This window comes from Pleurodeles waltl, chromosome 4_1, assembly GCF_031143425.1.
Source record: "Pleurodeles waltl isolate 20211129_DDA chromosome 4_1, aPleWal1.hap1.20221129, whole genome shotgun sequence".
Taxonomy (NCBI): Eukaryota; Metazoa; Chordata; class Amphibia; order Caudata; family Salamandridae; genus Pleurodeles; species Pleurodeles waltl.
Window position 1 is genome coordinate 689699237 of NC_090442.1, and position 21375 is coordinate 689720611.

Below are 21375 nucleotides of genomic sequence, written 5' to 3' on the forward strand. Positions count from 1 at the left end.
CTGGCCAAGCTGGAGGAAAATCTGACGCTGCATGTAGCACACCATCAGGAGGCCACGGAGCAATGGAAACAGTTCAATGCTACCATGGCCACCGTTGCAGGGGTGCTGCAGCGCCAGTGACACAGCCAGCCTGAGTCCTCCACCCACCTGCAGGCCCTTTCCACGAGCCAGGACACTGCCCTGCCATTCACATCTACAGCTGCTAGTGGACTGGTGGCACTGCCAGAGGACTCATAGGACACCAGCATCCATTGCCTTGCAGCCCAGCTTCTCCCTTACAAATGTGGCCTCAGATCCAGACATCCCTGTAACACACCAGCCAAGACCAAGACCACCGTCAGGAAGTGACTCTGCCCTGAACTGTCTCCCTTGTGTGCTACTGAGCTACCTTGTCGGCATGCCGCTGCCATATCACCATCTTCCAATGGCCCATGGACTATGCCCCTGTGCTACCAACAGCTGTAGGAATGTACCTGAGGATATTGTTCACCATGTGCCCACTCCTTTCTACTGTCCCATCACTCATGGATGTTTTGTCCTAGAATAAATACACTTGTGCACTCAAAATATCTGTCCTTCATTAATATGACCAATCAAATGGAAATGTGAATATATTAGGCAGTTACCATCATAATGCCGTTTTCATTGCATGAGGGGGTCTAACAGACTGCAGTGTTTGAAGTATGTCACACTGTACATTTCATTGCTGTGACACACATCTCCCCCTTCATTCATGAAGTTTACACATCACTGGTAAGGGACAACACAGCACTTTGCATATGAGTCACCCTGAAACAATGCAGTAGACCCAAAGGCATCATAGAACAGTACCTGAGAGTCACTGAAAGTATAGCCGGATTAGCTGGGTCCTGGAGTTGATGTCTTGCCCCTCCTCTTCCCCATCACTCTCATCCATCCTCTGAGGTGGCAGGGGTGTTTGGAGAGCATCTTCCTCATCCGGTAGTGGGATACCTTTCCTCAAAGCCAAGTTGCACAGCATGCAGCAGGCCACCACTATCTGACACACCTTGTCAGGGACATAGCACAGGGATCCTCCAGATAGATAGAGGCAACAAAATCTTGCCTTCAGGAGTCCTATGGTCTGCTTAATGACCCGTCTAGTGCGACCATGTGCCTCATTATAATGGATTTCTGCATCTGTCCTAGGATTCCTCACAGGTGTCAGGAACCATTGCATGTTTGGGTAGCCAGAATCCCCTGGAAAGGTGGGTGAAAGAGGGTTGAAACACACACTGTCTACTTGCATACAGCCTGCCTTTCAGCTATCTAACTGGTCCAGTGTCATACACACTCTCCTATGAGCCAAGTTCTGTCCCCCTGTAGTTGTCCCATGATGTGTGGCAAACTAATGTTTCTCAGGACAAAGGAGTAATTGACTGATCCTAGGAATCTTACATTGACATGAGTAATGGACTCATCAGCAGTACGTACACACCAATTGGACATTCATGGAGAGAAAGCTTTTATGATTTCTGAACACCTGGTCATTTCCTTTTGGGGGTATGAGGGCTATGTGGGTACCATCAAAGGCACCTATCACATGGGGGGATATTTGCAAAAGCATAGAATCCAGATTTGATGGAGGTGAGATCAGCCCTTTGGAGGAAACTGGACATAACTTGCAGGTGTTGCATGAAGGAATCGAGAAAATTAGACAGGATGTTGGTGAACATTGGATGAGATACCCCGGCTGTCAGGCCCACTATAACTTGGAATGAACCTGTGGCCAGCAAATGTACCACAGATAGTACCTGCACAGTTGTAGGTATGGCATGGGGGTTCCTATTAGCTGACATCAGAACAGGCTCCATTTTTGCACAGAGTTACAGGATTGTGGCTCGATTCAGTCGGTAAGTGATGATAATGTGACGTTCCTCCAAGGTGGCCAGATCAACCAGGGGTCTGTAAACAGGTGGGGCTTTCCCTCGCCACATGGTTCTGTACCTATGGAGGTGGAAGAGAGACACATTGAGTTGTGACAAACACTTCAATGACATTGTTCCACCATTTATCTTGTACATGCAATACTATTGTCCCTCACACAGACGCAGAGAACATGTCAATCCTGTCAGGTTAATGTGTGGTGAGGTGTGTGTAGGAAAGTACCATCTTTGTTGGCATGCTACCCCAAATTTCTGCCTGTTTGTCAGTGTGTTTGGCCTGTCTCACTGGGATCCTGCTAGCCAGGACCCCAGTGCTCATAGTTTGTGGCCTATATGTGTTGTCAGTATGTTTGACTGTGTCACTGAAGTTCTGCTAACCAGAACTCCAGTGCTTATGCTCTCTTTACTTACCAAAGTTGTCACTACAGTTTGGTGACTCCATACTCCAATTCTGATTGGCACACTGGACCCCCCTTAAAAGTCCCTAGTTATTGGTACCTAGTACCCAGAGCATTGGGGTTCCAGGATATCCTTATGGGCTGCAGCATTTCTTTTGCTACCCATAAGGAGCTCATACAAACCTTTCTTTACGACTGTTACTGCAGCATGAGTGAAATAGCGCACACACTATTTCACAGCCATTTTTCACTGCACTAAGTAACTTCTAAGTCACCTATATGTCTAGCCTTTGTTACTGAACGCTAGGTGCAAAGTTACTGTGTGTGAGGGCACCCTTGCACTAGCAAAGGTGCCCCCATGTTGTCCAGGGCCAATTCCCCGGACTTCGTGAGTGTGGGGACATCATTATAATACATATGTGACGGTTCACAATGGTAACTCCGAATATGGCCATGTGAGGTGCCTAAAATCAGGGAATTGACCTTCCAATCCAAATCTGATATTGGGGGCCAATCCCATGCACCCTGGGGGCTCCACCATGGACCCCCCAGTACCGCCAAACCAGTTCTCTGAAGTTTCCACTGCAGCCCTATCTGCTGCCACCTCACAGACAGGTTTCAGCCCTCCTGGGTATTGAGCAGCTCAATCCCAGGAAAGCAAAACAGTGCATTTCCTTTAGGAGAAGGGTGTTACACCCTCTCCTATTAGAAATAGGTATTACAGCCATGGCAGGGGTATCCTCCCAGGGCCTCTGGAAATGCTTTGAAGGGCACAAATGGTGCCCTCCTTGCATAATCCAGGCTTCACTGGTTCCAGGACCCCCAGCCCCTGATCTGGCACAAAACTGGACAAAGGAAAGGGGAGTGACCACTACCCTGTCCCTCACCACTCCAGGGGTGGTGCCCAGAGCTCCTCCAGAGTGTCCCTGGCATTAGCCATCTTAGATTCCAAGGTGTGGGGACCTCTGGAGACCTCTCAGAGGCCAGTGCCAGCAGGTGATGTCAGAGACCCCTCCTGGTAGGTGCATACCTGGGTAGTAAGCTAATCCCCCTCTCAGGGCTATTTAGGGTCTCTCCTCTTTGTGTTTCCTCAGATTGGGTTTGCAAGATTCCTCCAGGACTCCTCTGCATCCTCTGCTTCGGCTTCTGACCGTCAGATCTTCTGCAGACTGCTCCAGGCACTGCTGTACCTGCAACAAAGTATCCAGGATTACTCCTGTGACCTGCAACTTCAGCTCCAGCCAGCATTTGCAACAGTTTCCAAGGTGTGCACGCTCTGAGGACTGCCTGCCTTCACCGTGCACCAGAGGAACCAAAGGAATCTCCTGTGGAGTGACGGAGTCACTTCCCTGCTTCAGCAGGCACCCTTCTGCGTGAACAACCGGTACACAGTGTCAACTACCATGATCCCTGGAACACAGGTGATGGACCAAAGTGACCTAGAATGTCCAAATTTGGTAGAGGTAAGAGATTTCCTCTCCATGCTGTGACAGTACCCCTGTGCACCACTTCTTCAGCTCCTGGGACTTCTGTGCACTTCTTCCAAAAGTTATTTGTGCACAGCATTGCCCAGGTCCCCAGCACTCCATCATGTGACGCACAGCTCCCTGAGTTGTTATCCAGCGGCATGGGATCCTGCAGTGTAGTGCTGCGATTACTGCACTTTGCATCTCCTTTGTCCCCGTGTTCTGGGACTCCCGTGGGTGCTGCCTGGTCTTCTGAGGGCTCTCTGAAGTGCTCAGAGCTCTCTCTGTCTCCTCAGTCTGAGTTGAGACCCCCAGGTCCCTCCTGGATCCAGGAAGCTCCTCTTTGACGCAAACCTCGTACTTGCGTGAACCAAGGCTTGTTGGTGGAATCCAGTGACACAAACAGCCTGCATCCAACAACTCGACCTGGGACATCTCTTGCACTAAGCAGGAACCCACAGCTTTCTTTTTTGGTGCATTTCTGTACTTTTCTTCTAACCGGAGAATCCACTTTTTCATCTTCTTCTAGGTTGGCAGGGGCTCCTGTCCATCCTGGACTCTTCTTCGACTTCTGGACTTGGTCTCCTCTCCTCACAGGTTTCCAGGTCCAGAAACCCAGCGTTTGTTGCTTGTAGTCTTGCTTGGTTCTTGCATAATCCTTTATCATGATTTGTAGTTTGCCCTGAGGAAACTTGCTGTACTTTACTCCTTCTTTCCTGGGCTCTGGGATGGGGTACTTTACTTACCTTTGGTCGTTTCCTACACTTCCAGCACCCCTATACACACTACACTTGCCTAGGGTGGAATTCGACATTCACATTCCACTATTTTAGTATATATTTTGTTTTGCCACTAGGTCTATTGCAATCTATTGTATTTTCCACTGTTTGCACTATTCTATGACTGTTTACTTACCTGATTTTGGTTACTTGTGTATATATTGTGTATGATAATTACCTCCAGAAGGAGTATTGCCTCTAAAATAATTTTTGGCCTTGTGTCACTAAAATAAAGTATGTTTATTTTTGGTAACACTGAGTATTGCCTTTTATTGTGTATAAGTACTGTGTAACTATAGTGGTATTGCAGGAGCTTTGCAGGTCCCCTAGTTCTGCTGCTTGGCTGCTCTGCTACAGCTACCCCTAGACAGCCTAACCTGCTAGAATGTATAAGGTGTAAGTACCTTAGGTACCCACTACAAACTAGGCCAGCCTCCTACAGTGTGTATGTGTCATTGCATCACAGTGTAGGTATGTAGGAGGCTGGCCTGGCTTATAGTGGGTACCTGATGGTACTTACACCTTGTGCCAGGTCCAGTTATCCCTTATTAGTAGATTAGTAGTGTTCTAGCAGCTTAGGCTGATAGAGGTAGCAATAGCAGAGCAGCTTAGGCTGAACTAGGAGACATGCAAAGCTCCTACTATACCACGTATATCATACAGTACTATATCATAAGAATCACAATACTCAAAGTTACTAAAAATACCTTATCTTAGTGACAATGTGTCAGAAATATCTCAGAGGATATACTCCCTTAGGAGGTAAGTAAAATACACAAAATATACACACAAACCAAAATCAGGTAAGTAAACAGTTAGAAAAGTAGTGCATACACCGTAGAATACAATAGGATGTAATAGGCCTATGGGAAACACAAACCATATACTAAGAAACTGGAATGCGAACCACTTAGGGACCCCAGGCCGAGTGTAGAGTGTAGAGGGTCGCTGGGAGTGTTAGAAAACACTAAGGGTGTCCAAGATACCCCACCCCAAGACCCTGAAAAGTAGGAGTAAAGTTACCCTACTTCCCCAGAAACACACTAAAGTCGTGATACGAGATTCTGCAAAGACAACAACTGACTGTAAAGCACTGAAGACGGATTCCTGGACCTGAGGACCTGTAAAGGAAGGGGTCCAAGTTCAAGAGTCACGAAAGTGTCCAGGGGGGGCAGGAGCCACTAAACCACGGATGAAGGTGCAAAATGGCTGCCTCTGGGTGGAAGATCCTGAAGATTCTGCAACAATGGAAGATGCCATGAACTTCTCCTTTTCACAGAAGAAGTCCCACGGCGTGCTGGAGGATGCAGAGTTGTTTCCACGCGGAAAAACTGCAAACAAGCTTTGCTAGCTGGAAAGGTCAAGGTCAAAGAAAATGGGTGCTCACCGGGCCCAGGAAGGACCAGGAGGTTTCCCCTTGGAGGGGGTTTTCAGCAGCCCATGCAGAAGCAGGCAGCACCCAGAGAAGCACTTGAACAGGCATTCAAGAAATCTGAGCATGATGGTCATCTCAACACTACAAAGGAGGGTCCGACGAAGTCGGTGGTCAACTCAGCAAGTTGAGCAATGCAGGACGGAGTGCTGGGGACCTGAGCTATGCTGTGCACAAAGGATTCCTTGCAAAAGTGAACAGAAGCCCTAGCAGCTGCAGTTCACGCAGTACACAGGATTACTGTCTGGCGAGGGGAGGGGAGGCAAGGACTTACCTCCACCAAATTAGGAAAGAAGGACCACTGGACTGTCAGGGTCACTGGGATCCAGCTCCTGTGTTCCAGGGACCACGCTCATTGAGATGAGAGGGGACCCAGAGGACCGGTGAAGCAGAATTTGGTGCCTGCGTTAGCAGGGGGAAGATTCCATCGACCCACTGGAGATTTCTTTGTGGCTTATAGTGCAGGGTGAAGGCAGACAGCCCTCAGAGCATGCACCACCAGGAAACACTCGAGAAAGCCGGCAGGATTAGGTGCTACAATGTTGCTGGTAGTCATCTTGCTACTTTGTTGCAGTTTTGCAGGCATCCTGGAGCAGTCAGTGGTCGATCCTTGGCAGAAGTCAAAGAGAGAGATGCAGTGGAACTCTGGTGAGCTCTTGCATTCGTTATCTGAAGAGAAACCCACAGGAGAGACCCGAAATAGCCCTCAGAGGAGGATTGGCCACCTAACCAGGTAAGCACCTATCAGGAGGGGTCTTTGACGTGACCTGCTGGCCCTGGCCACTCACAGGCCTCCATTGTGCCCTCACACCTCTGCATTCAAGATAGCAGAGGTCTGGGGCACACTGGAGGAGCTCTGGGCACCACCCCTGGGGTGGTGATGGACAGGGGAGTGGTCAATCCCCTTTCCTTTGTCCAGTTTCGCACCAGAGCAGGGGCTGGGGGATCCCTGAACCAGTGTAGACTGGCTTATGCAAGGAGGGCACCATCTGTGCCCTTCAAAGCATTTCCATAGGCTGGGGGAGGCTACTCCTCCCCAGCTCTTAACACCTATTTCCAAAGGGAGAGGGTGTAACACCCTTTCTCAGAGGAAATTCTTTGTTCTGCCTTCCTGGGACTGGGCTGCCCAAACCCCAGTAGGGCAGAAACCTGTCTGTGGATTGGCAGCAACAGTAGCTGCAGTGAAAACCCCAGAGAGCTAGTTTGGCTGTACCCGGGGTCCATGCTGGAGCCCCGGGGATGCATGGGATTGGCACCCCAATACCAGATTTGGCATGGGGGAACAATTCCATGATCTTAGACATGTTACAGTGCCATATTCGAAGGTACCATGTGAAACTACATATAGGTATTGACCTACATGTACTGCACATGTGTAATGGTGTCCCTGCACTCACAAAGTCTGGGGAAATTTCCCTGAAATATGTGGGGGCACCTAGGCTAGTTCCAGGGTGCCCTCAAACTTAGTAACTTTGCACCTAACCTTCATGAGGTGAGGGTTAGACATATAGGTGACTTATAAGTTACTTAAGTGCAGTGTAAAATGGCTGTGAAATACCGTGGACGTTATTTCACTCAGGCTGCAGTGGCAGTCCTGTGTAAGAATTGTCTGAACTCCCTATGGGTGGAAAAAGAAATGCTGCAGCCCATAGGGATCTCCTGGAACCCCAATACCCTGGGTACCTAGGTACCATATACTAAGGACTTATAAGGGTGTTCCAGTGTGCCAATCAGAATTGATGAAAATGGTCACTAGCCTGCAGTGACAATCTTAAAAGCCGAGAGAGCATAAGCACTGAGGTTCTGGTTAGCAGAGCCTCAGTGACACAGTTAGGCACTACACAGCTATACCCATTCAGGCCACAAACTATGAGCACTGGGGTCCTGGCTAGCAGGATTCCAGTGAGACAGGCAAAAACAAACTGACACACAAGTAAAAAATGGGGGTACCATGCCAGGCAAGATAGTGCTTTCCTACAAGGCACACTTATCACTATGATTCTATGAGGAGGATCACTGATCATACCAGTACTCAACGAAGGGGAGAGGGAATGGAGCCATGGAATAGGAACCCGGACAGACTATGAAGGCGTGGTGGATGCAAAATGGCAGCCCCCTGCCCTACAGGTAGTGTAGTGTAGGAAGTGACTTCATTCCGCTGGTGTTAGTCATCATGGCGGTAGGCGGTGATCACCACCGTGCACCTGTTCATTGGATATCATTGGCGTCTATGGGGAAGCAAGGCCAATCAAGATCACTGCCGGCAGTAACGGTGCACACCGCAGTGGTAGATATCGCCATTTTGATTTGCCCTTGCCACTTGACTCCTGCACCTCGAGAGGGACATAACTCCACTGCATGAGCTGCTGTGTCCTGACTCTGGTCCTCAAAATGACACGTGCTACAGGGGAACGGGCCCAGGCCTTCACCACGGAGGAGCTGGACAAACTGGTGGACGGAGTCCTATCCATGTATGCAAAGCGGTATGGGTGATCAGAGGCTCAGGTAAGTTGCTATTTGACATCCATGAATGTGTGTGAATGTGGCAGATGCCTTTAGGCATTTGTGTTGGCTGTGTGGATGCTTAGCCGTAATGTGTCTGGCAGTCGTTATCTTGGCTATTGTTAACATGTGTGTCTCCATGGGCCATGTCAGGTCAAACTCGCATGGCATTTGTGTTTGGGGCACCCACACTGACATCTGTTTCCTTACTCTGTGTTTCCCATGCAGGTCAGCGCCCATCAGAAGAAAGGATTCTGACAAGCCATCACCAAGGAAGTGCAGACCCTAGGGGTCTACAACCGGCGGAGCACCCACTGCAGGAAGCGGTGAGAGGACCTGCGGTGCTGACCCAGGAAGACCAGAGAGGCCCAGGTAGGGACGGCCTCCCAGCATGGGAGAGGTGTCTGTCAGACCCTGACCCCCCAATGGCCCACATACTGGTGGTGGCCTATCCCAATTTGGATGGGCACTTGAAGGCAGCACAGCAGCCACAAGAGGGTGAGAACCAACACTATTGTGATGTTACTGTGCTGAGTGTAGTTAGGTGCCATGGGGTGCATGCAGTGTAGTGCCAGGCCCATAGACAGGTGTGTCCTTGCAGTCCTGCCGCCCTCTACGTCCATGGGATAGTGTCCTTAGGTAGATAAGACTGGGAATGTAGGCCTGTGAGGGGTCCCCTGTTTGGGCTATCGGTTTAAATGCAGCCTCGGGGATTTGCAGATTTGTGGTGTTGCCATCATCTCTCATTGTATTCCATTGCAAAGTGTATCACATTAGAGGGCCAGGATGGTCATGTAGTGTACTGAGGAATCATGCCTACCAGTCAGGGGCACATTCATGTCAAATATTGTGTCTGCTGGGGGTTAGTGCCTGAGATGGGTAGGGGTGTATGTGTGCAAACAGGTATGTTTGACTTTGATTTGACATACTTCTTTCTTGTTTTGTCCCCCCACCGCTCTGTGCTCTTGTGTGCTTTAGCATCATCTGGCGTGGGAGCTGAGGCACCAGCGAGAGGTTCCCAGGAGGCAGAGTCCACCAACGCCAAGGGAACCAGTGGGTTAGAGAGCGAGGGGAGTACCACGGGGGAGGCAACTACTCTGACACCTCCTCTGATGGCAGCTTCCTGGTGGTGGCGGACCCTACTGGGCCTACCCATTCTTTATCATCTTCCGCAGCACCCATACCATCACCACCCTCACAGTAGCTCCACAGAGAGTAGCCTGTGCCTGGTCACCCAGGAGGGTGGGCGTCTCCTTCACCCCAAGCACCTCATCTCCTGCCCCTGTTAGCCCTGCTGCCCTCACTGAGGGGGCTATTGACCTCCTGAGGAGCATCTCTGTAGGTCAGACATTCATTGTGAATGCCATCCAAGGACTGGAGCATTCACAGTGCCATGTCTGGCCTACAGGGATCTTTTCAGGCTCTGGCCTCCTCTTTGATGGCAGCCAGTGTCCCTGGTCTTTCCATCCCCCTCCCACCACCTCTTCCCTTTCCAGCACCCCACTCCCTTCTCCCAACCTTAAGCACACATCTAGAAGGCAATGTACCCAAATCAACACACAAGAAGCAGGCAGACAAACACAAGCACCACACTTCCCACAACATGCAGGCACACACCCAACATTCCAAGGCAGACACAGCAACGTCCACCTCCCCGAGGTACTGGGACCCCCACCTACTCCAGCCAACCACGCACGCGACTCCGCCCTCACTATGTCCAAACAGGTCAACGCAGTCTCCTCCTCCTGCTTCAACACCCTCCGCATGCTCCGTAGAATCTACAAGTGGATCCCGACGGAAACCAGTAAAACGGTGACCTAGGCCCTCGTCAGTAGCAGACTAGACTACGGCAACGCACTCTACACAGGCATCCCAGCAAAAGACATCCAACGACTCCAACGCATCCAGAACGCATCCGCCCGTCTGATCCTCGACATACCCCGCCGATGCCACATCTCCCACCACCTGAAGGACCTCCACTGGCTCCCCGTGGACAAGAGGATCACCTTTAAACTTCTCAACCACACGCACAAAGCACTACACAACGCCGGACCCGCCTACCTGAACAACAGACTCAACTTCTACGCCCCCTCCCGCCTAATCCGCTCTGCTAACCTCTCCCTCGCCATCGTTCCCCGAATTCAACGCAAGACCGCCGGCGGCAGATCCTTCTCCTACCTCGCCGCCAAGACCTGGAATTCACTCCCGACCTCCCTGCGCCAGACCCAGGACCTCCTCACCTTCAGGAGACTCCTCAAGACATGGCTCTTCGACCGATAGCAGCTGCCCCCCCCCCTCAGCGCCTTGAAACCCTAATGGGTACATAGTGCGCTTTATAAATTTAATGATTGATTGATTGATTGACTGTGTCCACCCCACTCCTCCCAGGACACAGAAATGCTCCCAGACATCAACTCTACACACATCCACCAAACATGGACATACCGTGCAGGCACCTGCATCCAAAGCACAGCAAACCTATACCTCATACCACCACTCCCAAACCTCCACTCCCAAACCTGTCTCCAAAACCCCTCCAGCTGCTCCTCAAAAGCTTTTCTTCTCTCATGTTGATCTGTTCAAACCCACTGGCCCACCCCGTCTTGTGCCTAAATGTTCCCTTAGCCTCCAGAAACCCACTCCCTCCTCATCCAAGTCCTCCCCAGTCCATGCTACCCATTCCCATGCCACTTTCCCAGTGAGGAAGAAGGCCCATGTTGCCCCTGGTCCTTCTGTTACCCCACGGTCCAGGCCCATTCCTCCTCCTCCCAATAGCAAGCCCAAACTCTCTCAGCCTCCAAAGCCAACACCCAAGACCCCCCCTTCCAAACCTGAGTCCCCACTCCCACCACCCCCTGCTTCTGAACCCTGAGGTGCCTGACTGCCCCACTGATGCCCCTTCTCAGTGAAGTTTTCTTTTCCATTGTAAGAGTCAAGTGTGGGCTATATTTGCCCTTCCGGGACTTTGTAATGGACTGGCCAATGTCCTTGTTTGAACGGTGAGTGGATGGGCCACTGGCTGTTTCTCCTATGCTTCTTTATTTGGTGGTCTGCACCGCCAGCCTTTTGGCGGTAGTTACCGCCACCGCCGGCGGTGTGGTCTTTCCGGCCAGGTTCATAATGACCACCTATGTTTCCTTAGAAAAAGCGATTTTTGTTTTGCTAATAATTTTAGTGCTGTTTGATGAATCTTCCTAAAATTCTCAAAACTAGTTGTAAGGAAATGCCTCCTTGGCATGGTTACCCCCTGACTTTTTGCCTTTTGTTGATGCCAGTTATGATTGAAAGTGTGCTGGGACCCTGCTAACCAGGCCCCAGCACCAGTGTTCTTTCCCTAAACTATACCTTTGTTTCCACAATTGGCTTAGCCCTTGCACTCAGAGAAGTCCCTTGTAAATGGTACCCCTGGTACCAAGGGCCCTGATGCCAGGGAAGGTCTCTAAGGGCTGAAGCATGTCTTATGCCACCCTGGGGACCCCTCACTCAGCACATTCACACTGCCTCACAGCTTGTGTGTGCTGGTGGGGAGAAAATGACTAAGTCGACATGGCACTCCTCTCAGAGTGCAATGGCAGCCTCACACTGCCTGTGGCATAGGTAAGTTACCCCTCTTGTAGGCCTTACAGCCCTAAGGCAGGGTGCATTATACCACAGGTGAGGGCATATGTGCATGAGTACTATGCCCCTACAGTGTCTAAGCAAAACCTTAGACATTGTAAGTGCAGGGTAGCCATAAAGAGTATATGGTTTGGGAGTTTTTCAAACACGGACTCCACAGTTCCATAATGGCTACACTGAAATCTGGGAAGTTTGGTATCAAACATCTCAGCACAATAAATGCACACTGATGCCAGTGTGGAATTTATTGTAAAATGCACCCAGAGGGCATCTGAGTTGCTGGCCTCATGGTGAGAGTGCCTTTGTCACTCTGTGGCCAGGAACAAAGCCTGTACTTGATGGAGGTGCTTCTCACCTCCCCTTGCACGAACTGTAACACCTGCCAGTGAGTCTCAAAGGCTCATGCCTTTTGTTACAGCATCCCAGCTAATGGAGATGCCCGCCCCTCCGGCCACTGCCCCCACTTTTGGCAGCAAGGCTGGAGGAGATAATGAGGAAAACAAGGAGGAGTCGCCCACCAGTCAGGACAACCCTTAAGGTGTCCTGAGCTTAGGTGACCCCTGCCTTTAGAAATTCTCCACTTTGAGATTGGAGGATTCCCCCAATAGTATTAGGGATGTGTACCCCTCCCCTCAGGGAGGAGGCACAAAGAGGGTGTAGCCACACTCAGGACAGTAGCCATTGGCTACTGCCCTCCTGACCTAAACACACCCCTAAATCTAGTATTTAGGGGCACCCCAGAACCCAGGATATCAGATTCCTGCAACCTACAACAAGAAGAAGGACTGCTGAGCTGAAAGCCCTGCAGAGACGATGGAGACAATAACTGCTTTGGCCCCAGCCCTACCGGCCTGTCTCCTGATTCAAAGAAAACTGCACAGCGACGCGTCCGACAGGGACCATCAACCTCTGAAGCCTCAGAGGACTGCCCTGAAACCCAAAGGACCGAGGAACTCCTGAGAACAGCGGCACTGTTCACCCACAGCAACATCTTTGCAACAAAGAAGCAACTTTTAAAGAACTCACTCTTCCCAGCGGAAGCGTGAGACTTCACCCTCTGCACCCAACGCCCCCTGCTTGAGCTCCAGAGAACCAACACTACAGGGAGGACTCCCAGGCTGCTGTGACCTCGTTAGTAGCCAGAGACGACCCCCCTGGACTCCCACAGCGACGCATGCAGAGAGAATCCACAGGCTCCCCCTGACTGCGACTTCCTGTAACAGTGAACTCGACGCCTGGACCAAGCACTGCACCCGCAGCCCCCAGGACCAGAAGGAACCGAACTTCAGTGCAGGAGTAACCAACAGGTGACCCTCTGCCTAGCCCGGTCGGTGGCTGGCCTGAGAAGCCCCCCTGTGCCCTGCCTGCACCGCTAGAGTAACCCCCGGGTCCCTCCATTGATTTCTATTACAAACCCGACGCATGCTTTGCACAATGCACCCGGCTGCCCCTGAGCCACTGAGGGTGTGTTTTGTGTGCCTACTTGTGTCCCCCCCAGTGCTCTACAAAACCCCCCTGGTCTGCCCTCCGAAGACGCAGGAGCTTACCTGTAGGCAGACTGGAACCGGAGCACTCCTGTTCTTCATAGGCGCCTATGTGTTTTGAGCCCTCCTTTGACCTCTGCACCTGACCGGCCCTGTGTTGGTGGTGCGGTAACTTTGGGGTAGCCTTGAACCCCCAACAGTGGGCTGCCTATGCCCAGGAACTTGAATTTGTAAGTGTCTTAATTACCTAACAAACTAAACATTACTTACCTCCCCCAGGAACTGTTGATTTTTGCACTGTGTCCACTTTTAAAATAGCTTATAGCCATTTTAACTAAAACTGTGTATGTTACTCCTCTAATTCAAAGTTCCTTACTTACCTATGTGGAGTACCTTGCATTTTATGTATTTACTTCAAATCTTTAACTTGTGGTTCTAAAAGTACATTAAGAAAATATATTTTTCAATTTAAAAACTATTGGCCTGGAGTTAAGTCTTCGAGTGTGTGTTCCTCATTTATTGCCTGTGTGTGTACAACAAATGCTTAACACTACCCTCTGATAAGCCTACTGCTTGACCACACTACCACAAAATAGAGCATTAGAATGATCTAATTTTGCCACTATATTACCTCTAAGGGGAACCCTTGGACTCTGTGCACACTATCTCTCACTTTGAGATAGTATATACAGAGCCAACTTCCTACGTTGGTGGCAGCAGTGGGATCCAAGACTTTGCATTTGCTGAACTACTCAGCCAATACCTGATCACACGACTAAATTCCTAAAATTGTGATTAGAAACAGATTTTTGCAATTTGAAATTGTTTTAAAAAAAATTAAAAGTCCTGCTAGTGCCTTGTGTAAGCCCTTGTTAGCATTTATTTTAGAGATTAAAAGTTTGTAAAAGTTTGGATTTAAGTTCTAGAAGTAGTTTTTAGATTCTTAAAAAGTAATCCCAACTTTTAGAGAAATAATGTCTAGCACAGATGAGATGGTGGTGGAACTCAACCTCACCCCTTACCTGTATCTAGGTAGGTGCAGTTAGGTAGGCATTTTGTAAAAAACTGTGGTGTCTTCTTCGATAAATAAGCAGGTCAGGATGCATTCTGGTACTGATGCTTATTTCACAGAAATTAAACCTGAATGGGAAGCACTTATATATATAAACAGAGCAGGAGCCTCGGTTCAAGCTCTGCTTCCATAAATTACAAATCATCCTCATTTCTTGCTCTTGGCCAAGGCAAAGCAAGTGTCTTTTCTTTGCAGTTCCACACTGAAAAATGATGTGAAATCCTTGATGGAGGTCAATGCATCATTGCTCTTTCAGAGCATAATATCTTGTTAGTGATTAAGATGAGTGGGTTTTTCTTGTCACCTCCTGTTGAGAACAGAGCACATTGGTCTCCCTTTTAACTACTACAAGTATGCAAATGTGCAAAATGACTTAGAAGTCCTGTCTGTTTAGCCAGAGGCCCTCCATGATGTCGGATTGAATGCTAAAGGGGTGTTTGCTGCAGGGCTTGGACGCCATGAGTTGGATTAATGTACGGTAATTTAATATTACTCAACATTAACAAAAAAAACTAGAAATTCACTGAAAAAAACAAAGGTTACGGGTATTTTATAGTTAGGAAATAGAATTAAAAAAACCTTAGATATGCACTGAAAAAAACAAAAGTTACAGGGACTTTATAGTTAGGAATCAGCATTTAAAAAACCTTAGGAATTCACTCAAAAAAACAAAGGTTTTAGGGACAATATAGTCAGATTCTGAATTTACATTCACAAACAGTAGAAATTCAGCTGGTATAGTAAGAATTATTTCAAATCACTACAATGCGTGCACTGATGTAACTATAACTTGCGCCCTCGCCATGCACAACTAATTACCACACATATTACTTGATTCATGACATCTTCAATGGCATCATTGATATCACTGCAATATTTGCAATAAAATTATTGATTAGAAAACTGTGCATGGCGGGCGTGTGAGGTATGGTTACCTTAGGGTACAAGTTATGGGGACTTGAAATAACTCCAACTATAACAGCTAAATGTCTAAGGTTTTGTGCATTTAAAATGTGAGCCGAACTAGAAAACCCCTGTAACCTTTAGTGTTTTAAGTGAATTTCCATGTTTTTAAACTCTATTTACTAACTATAACGTCTCTCTAACCTTTTTTTTCCAGTGAGTTTCTATGTTTTTTTTTAATGTAAAGTAATTTCAATTACGTTATGTTAATCCAGCTCCCGTCCAACAACCCAATCCCCTATAACCACCCACTCTGTGCCATGCTATATATATATATATATATATATATATATATATATATATATATATATAAATTTCCACAGTGTTTGCCTATAACTTTGGGGCTTTTTTATCAATCTTCATGAAACTTTCCCAAAAAAGTTTCATCCACCTACGCTCCTACATGGAGAGTTTTGGGGCGATCCTTCAAGTGGGAGTCGAGGAAAACAGGGATTCCGAAATGCATTTTCCCCATTCTTTTTCCATAGAATTATTAAAAAAACACTGCTTGGAATTACACCAAATCTGGCAGGAAGCTGAAACATATTCTAGAAAGTGCGCATTTTGTGACTTGGTGTAAATCCATTTAGAAGTCCAAAATGTACCTATTTATCATGCCATGGAGGATCCGTGGAACTGACAGGCCTAGAGATAAGATCTTATTGGCTGACACCAAATCAATAATCATGTGGCAGCAGCCTACTTTGGGCTCAGGTTCAGTCTTTTGTCCTGGAAAAAATGTACAACAAAGATATAAGGGGGCAGGTTAGGAATGCAATGCCCACAGTGGGTGAAAAAACATATTTTTAAAGCATTTTGCAGGGGGACTATGGCTAAATAAAAAAATAAAAAAATAAAAATCTAGAGTTCTTGTGTGATTAAAAAAATGCTTTTCCGTCTGAGCCTGGAGGGGAGGATTCAATGGCTTTTAGACAGGAGAGGGCATGCAACCCCCTCCCCCAAACCTTCGTCAGGCCCTGTGGACCCTATCCCTCAGGCCATTACTCATTTAAAAGGGAGGAGGCGGTACTCTACTTCAGGCCTCTTCAGACCCTGGGACTCCTTCCCATGTGCCAGGTTTTTTTAATTAGGAATAGGGAGGAGCACAGTCCCCTTCCCTGTACCTCTATGACTCCCAGAGATGTCATCCTCCCAGGCTGATTTTCTTTTTATTAAGGTAAGTAGAGTGAAAAGAAACCAGGGCCTGAGACTTTGCAGTGTCCCAGGTAGCCCACCCAGTGACACTGGATCCCCGCCTGGGAGAGTGCAGGCATTCCCTGCCTGTAATCTCCCAGGTAGGAAACAGAAGTTGGCTCCCACCCAGGGGAGCAGAAAAAAATGCTGTGTCAACCCAGGTGGGACAAATGTATGGGACTGAGGGGGGAGCTGGCAGGGATCTTGAGGCTCACACCACATCCACCATCAAAAGGTGCCAAATTGGTGCCCTAGTTAGACAAAGGGGCATCCACCTAAAATTAAAATAATGGCCAGATCCCACTGAGGGGAGGTGGTTGGGGTTGTAAGGGCCCAGCAACCCTCAACAAAAACAAAGTTCTGGAGCCCTTCGTGGCTCCAGGGTACAAAAGTCACAAACAATTATGATCACTCCTACAATACCCACAATGTGTTCCAGCAGGGGAGCCAGGTGGGGCTTCAGGGTCTCTGGGGTTCCACAGTGGCTCCCAACAAAAAGTAAATCTGTGGGTGTCCCAGGTGGGACAAGGACACCCACATAACTTTTACCAAAACAATGAAAAAGTGAATAATAAAAGAGCGGCCAGAGGCGCTCATTTATTATTCAGTGCTCCTAGCACTAAGTGCCCCATAATGCTTTAGGGCATTTTGGAAGAATATATTTTCTTGCTGTTGATCCCGCTAGAAAAGGCAGAGGCCCCACCAAGCATTGTTTTAAATTCTAGGGGTTCTACAGGAAGTGCAGCAGCTGCTAAACAACAATAAATAGACTACTTAATGGGTGGGAATGCTTCAGGCGTCAGATCCATTACAAAAATTCCACTATGTGTAAATCTGCAGCTGTTCTTGTATTCTGTAGATTGTGCTACACCAAATCTGTGCAGTTTTCATAGATACATTGCAATATTGTTGTGAAATTTACATTACCGGACAAGTATAAAAATAATAATTGCTTTAACTGATCAGCATTTAAAAATTTGGCATCTACTATTTGTTCCACATGATATTGCAAAATTATACAAGCACCAGTGCAATCGCCCCAGTATAGACTGGGACTGCAGCAGAAGCAATGGAAGTGTGTAGCAGTGATCAGGAAATACAGAGGTTAATTTGAAGGAAGGAGGGTCTGGAAAGCTGACGTGTATACTGATATTGTAGAGCATTCTCTATTCAGACTAGAGTGCAAACAAGCAGGGCACAAAGAAGAGTCGGCAAGTGTTTGATCAAATCATGCATGCAGAGCAGTACCAATCACATAAAGCATGCAGCAGGCAAGTCAAGGCAGACAATGGTCAAGCAAAATGGAAAGAGTAAGCTGGTAACATTTACAAAAGGTAACGAACAGACAGGAAAGCACATCATCCAACAGGATCCTAGGAGACTACAGGGAGAAACATGATCAGTTCCACACCCAAAGTTGGAAGTAACCTTCCTACGTACAGGATCAAACACCATCCATTTATGGCCTTGTTAGGTACTAAGATATCTATTGTACAGCAACAGTCCTGCATGGTGCTACCGTACTGTGGAAATGACTGACCTGTGGGGAGCTGGGATGAATGCTTCTGGATATGTATGTGTGAGCACTCAGTCAAGTTCTTATTACCATCATTCACCATGTAAAAATTGCTTCTATATTATTTAATGATTTGCAAATAGCTTTAAAATATATTAGCTTGACTGAGCAGAGAAGAAATGTTTGAAACTCTCTTTAATCACCTGAGGGTGCAGTTTTCAAGCAGTAAGGCGAGAAGTAATATTAAACATACTTGGGTTAAGGCTAACGGCTTTGCAATCACATTTTGGGCCTAATGAAAACTATTTACAGTTACCTTAATTGTCTATTGTTCCTGGGCAGAAACAGAAAGCAATCAAGCAAGCAAGCATAGGTGGGGTGAAATTATAAACTAAAATGTAAACAAAAGTTGATATTAAGTATTTGTGTGCATGTCCGGGCATGCAATGCCTAGGGCAAAAGTAAATGCTAGAACATCTAATGAAGCATGAAATACAACCGAGCATTACTTGCTGTATTAGAGCACGGACCTTTTAATTCACCCTTCTGGGGTGGTATTACTGCTCGGTATTAAGTGACTGAGAAAGAGAACTGATTTCGACAGCAGTGTTAAGGCAACTGTTGGAATTTGATTGTGCCCATTAATTGTCTGTAATGACGTGGAACACTTGTGTATAATCAGCCCATGGCATCTGCAAACTAGAAATATGTGATACCTATGTCTCTAAAATATGGTACTGTTTCCAGAAATGCTGATATTGCTTGGTTGAACTACTGCGTGACTACAGGGACACAGCTAGCTTCAAGTGACCCAAGGGCCCAGTTGATCAGTGGCAGATGGTTTTGGACAGAACTTTGTTGTTGGCCTTTATCTGATAACCTGAAAGTGTGTACATGCCTTCTCCTAAGGTCCTGGGGGCCTTAAAGTGTAATCCTGTAGTGGTTGGGACTTGGAAACTTGCTCAAACTTTTTGATCTCCAGGATTTCACTTGGATCAATCTGCTTGTTATATACAACCAGGGCTCCATCTTCGTTCAGCTTAAAATGTGCCTACGTGCTGGTCCTACCACTTATATAGGCTGTCATTTGCACTTTTTGATACTAATTCTACTTTAGATCAATAAACTGACTGTCATAGAGCTCTAGAGGGGGGATTGCCTCTCCCACAGAACAACAGGGCAAAGGAGGAGTCCTGAAGCCTGCTGCACCTGTGTCTCCACTATATAGTGCTTCCACTCTTCCTGCGGTGAAAGACATTCATGGAGCTCTTGGTGGGGGACTACCTCTCCCACAGGACAATGGGGTAGTGTAGGAGCCCTGCAGCATGCCACACCCATGTCTGCACCATATAGAACTTGTAGTCTTCCACAAGACATTCACAGAGCTCCCACAGGATAACAGGGCAGAGGAGGAGCCCTGCAGCACACCACACCTGTGCCTGCGCTATATAGAGCTTTCCATCTTCCCACAGCGCAGGACATTCACGAAGCTTTTGGTGGAGGACTACCTTCCAGTGGGAGAATGAGGCAGAGGAGGAGTCCTGCAGCACACTGCATCCGTGTCTGCACTACATAGCGCTTCCAGTCTTCTCAAGGTGCAGGACATTCATAGAGCTCTTTGGGGGAACTACCTCTCTCACAGAACAACATGGCAGAGGAGGAACTCTGCAGCATGCCGCACCTGTGTCTGTGCAGTATAGCACTTCCAATCTTCCTGCAGCATAGGACACACATGGGCAAAGCCCGGGCCAAGGGTGGGCCCGTTCTGCACCCATCAGCACCAGGGACAGGTGGGACAGGTCACCCCGCCTTGGTCCATGATTTTGGGTGCAGGCTGGCTTCTTACCTTGTTTAATCAAATGATTCTTTCTTGTGACTTAAGAACAGGATTTTTCCCCATTGAACTTTGTTGTCTGGTTGGGTTATTGTGGTCACTAATCCGGAGTGTTTTATTTCATCTCCTGCAGGTCTTAAACTCTGTTGGTGACCTACAAAGATACAGATAGTTTGCTGTGGGTAACTCCATGTGAGGGGCCCTAATGTTACCACTGAGGAGGGAATGGGCATTGGAGATTGTCCTGGACAATGGGGAAGAGAAAAGCACATACTTCTAACCCAACAGCCCTGCATACTGTCCCTGAGTCTCCACTATTGAGCGTTTTTTTAATCAAGCTGTAGGGGTGGTTTCAAAAGAGATTGAATCAGTAGAAAGAAGGAGAAAGAAGGCTGTCTCTCATCATGGGCAGCCTTCCTTCAACCTCTCCTCACTCCCCTCATCCTGGTGGCTCTGATGTTCCAGGTATGGTGGTGGATCTGTGAGGATATATAGACGACACAGGATTTGGGATTGATCAGGAGAGCATGGCTTTACCTCTAGGAGAAAGGGAGGGCGGAAGGGCATGATTCATGGCCCATGACCTCCAGCCCAATCATCAGCCCCAGATGTAAGTGAAGGAGACAAGTGGTAGCTCCCAATCAGTGGTGTACATCACTTAGGCCCTCATTACGAGTCCTGCGGTCCGAGGATCACCAAACTCGCAGTGGCGGTCGGAGCGCTGCCAATGCAGCAGTCCATCAGCCACATTATGACCGTGGTGAAAACGCCACGGTCCGACCACCGGCACCACCACTTTTTTGCCAGCTAACAGCCTGTCAGTGCCATCGGTCTTAATCTGCTAGGGCAGCACCGGTATTGCGACTCAGGTGTCCACCAGCTTTTGCATGGTGGTTCAACTGCCATGCAAAGGCTTGCCAAGACGGGGTGCCAGGGGCCCCCATGAGCAGCCCGTTGCACTTTTCACTGCCTGAATTACAGGCCGTGAAAAGCATGACGCACAGCAATATTGCAATGGCTCGATTACGAGCCGGAGTCAATTTTGCGGGTAGTTTCACAGTGGGCCAGTGGCTGGAAACTCTGTTTCCGCCCAATGGGAAACTCACATTAGGGCCGTTGTTCGGAGGACCTAACGAGTTTCCCAGGCAGCCTCTGCCACCCACCAAACTCGTAATTAGGCCCTTAGTGTGGTTGCTTAAACTAAGGCACAGTG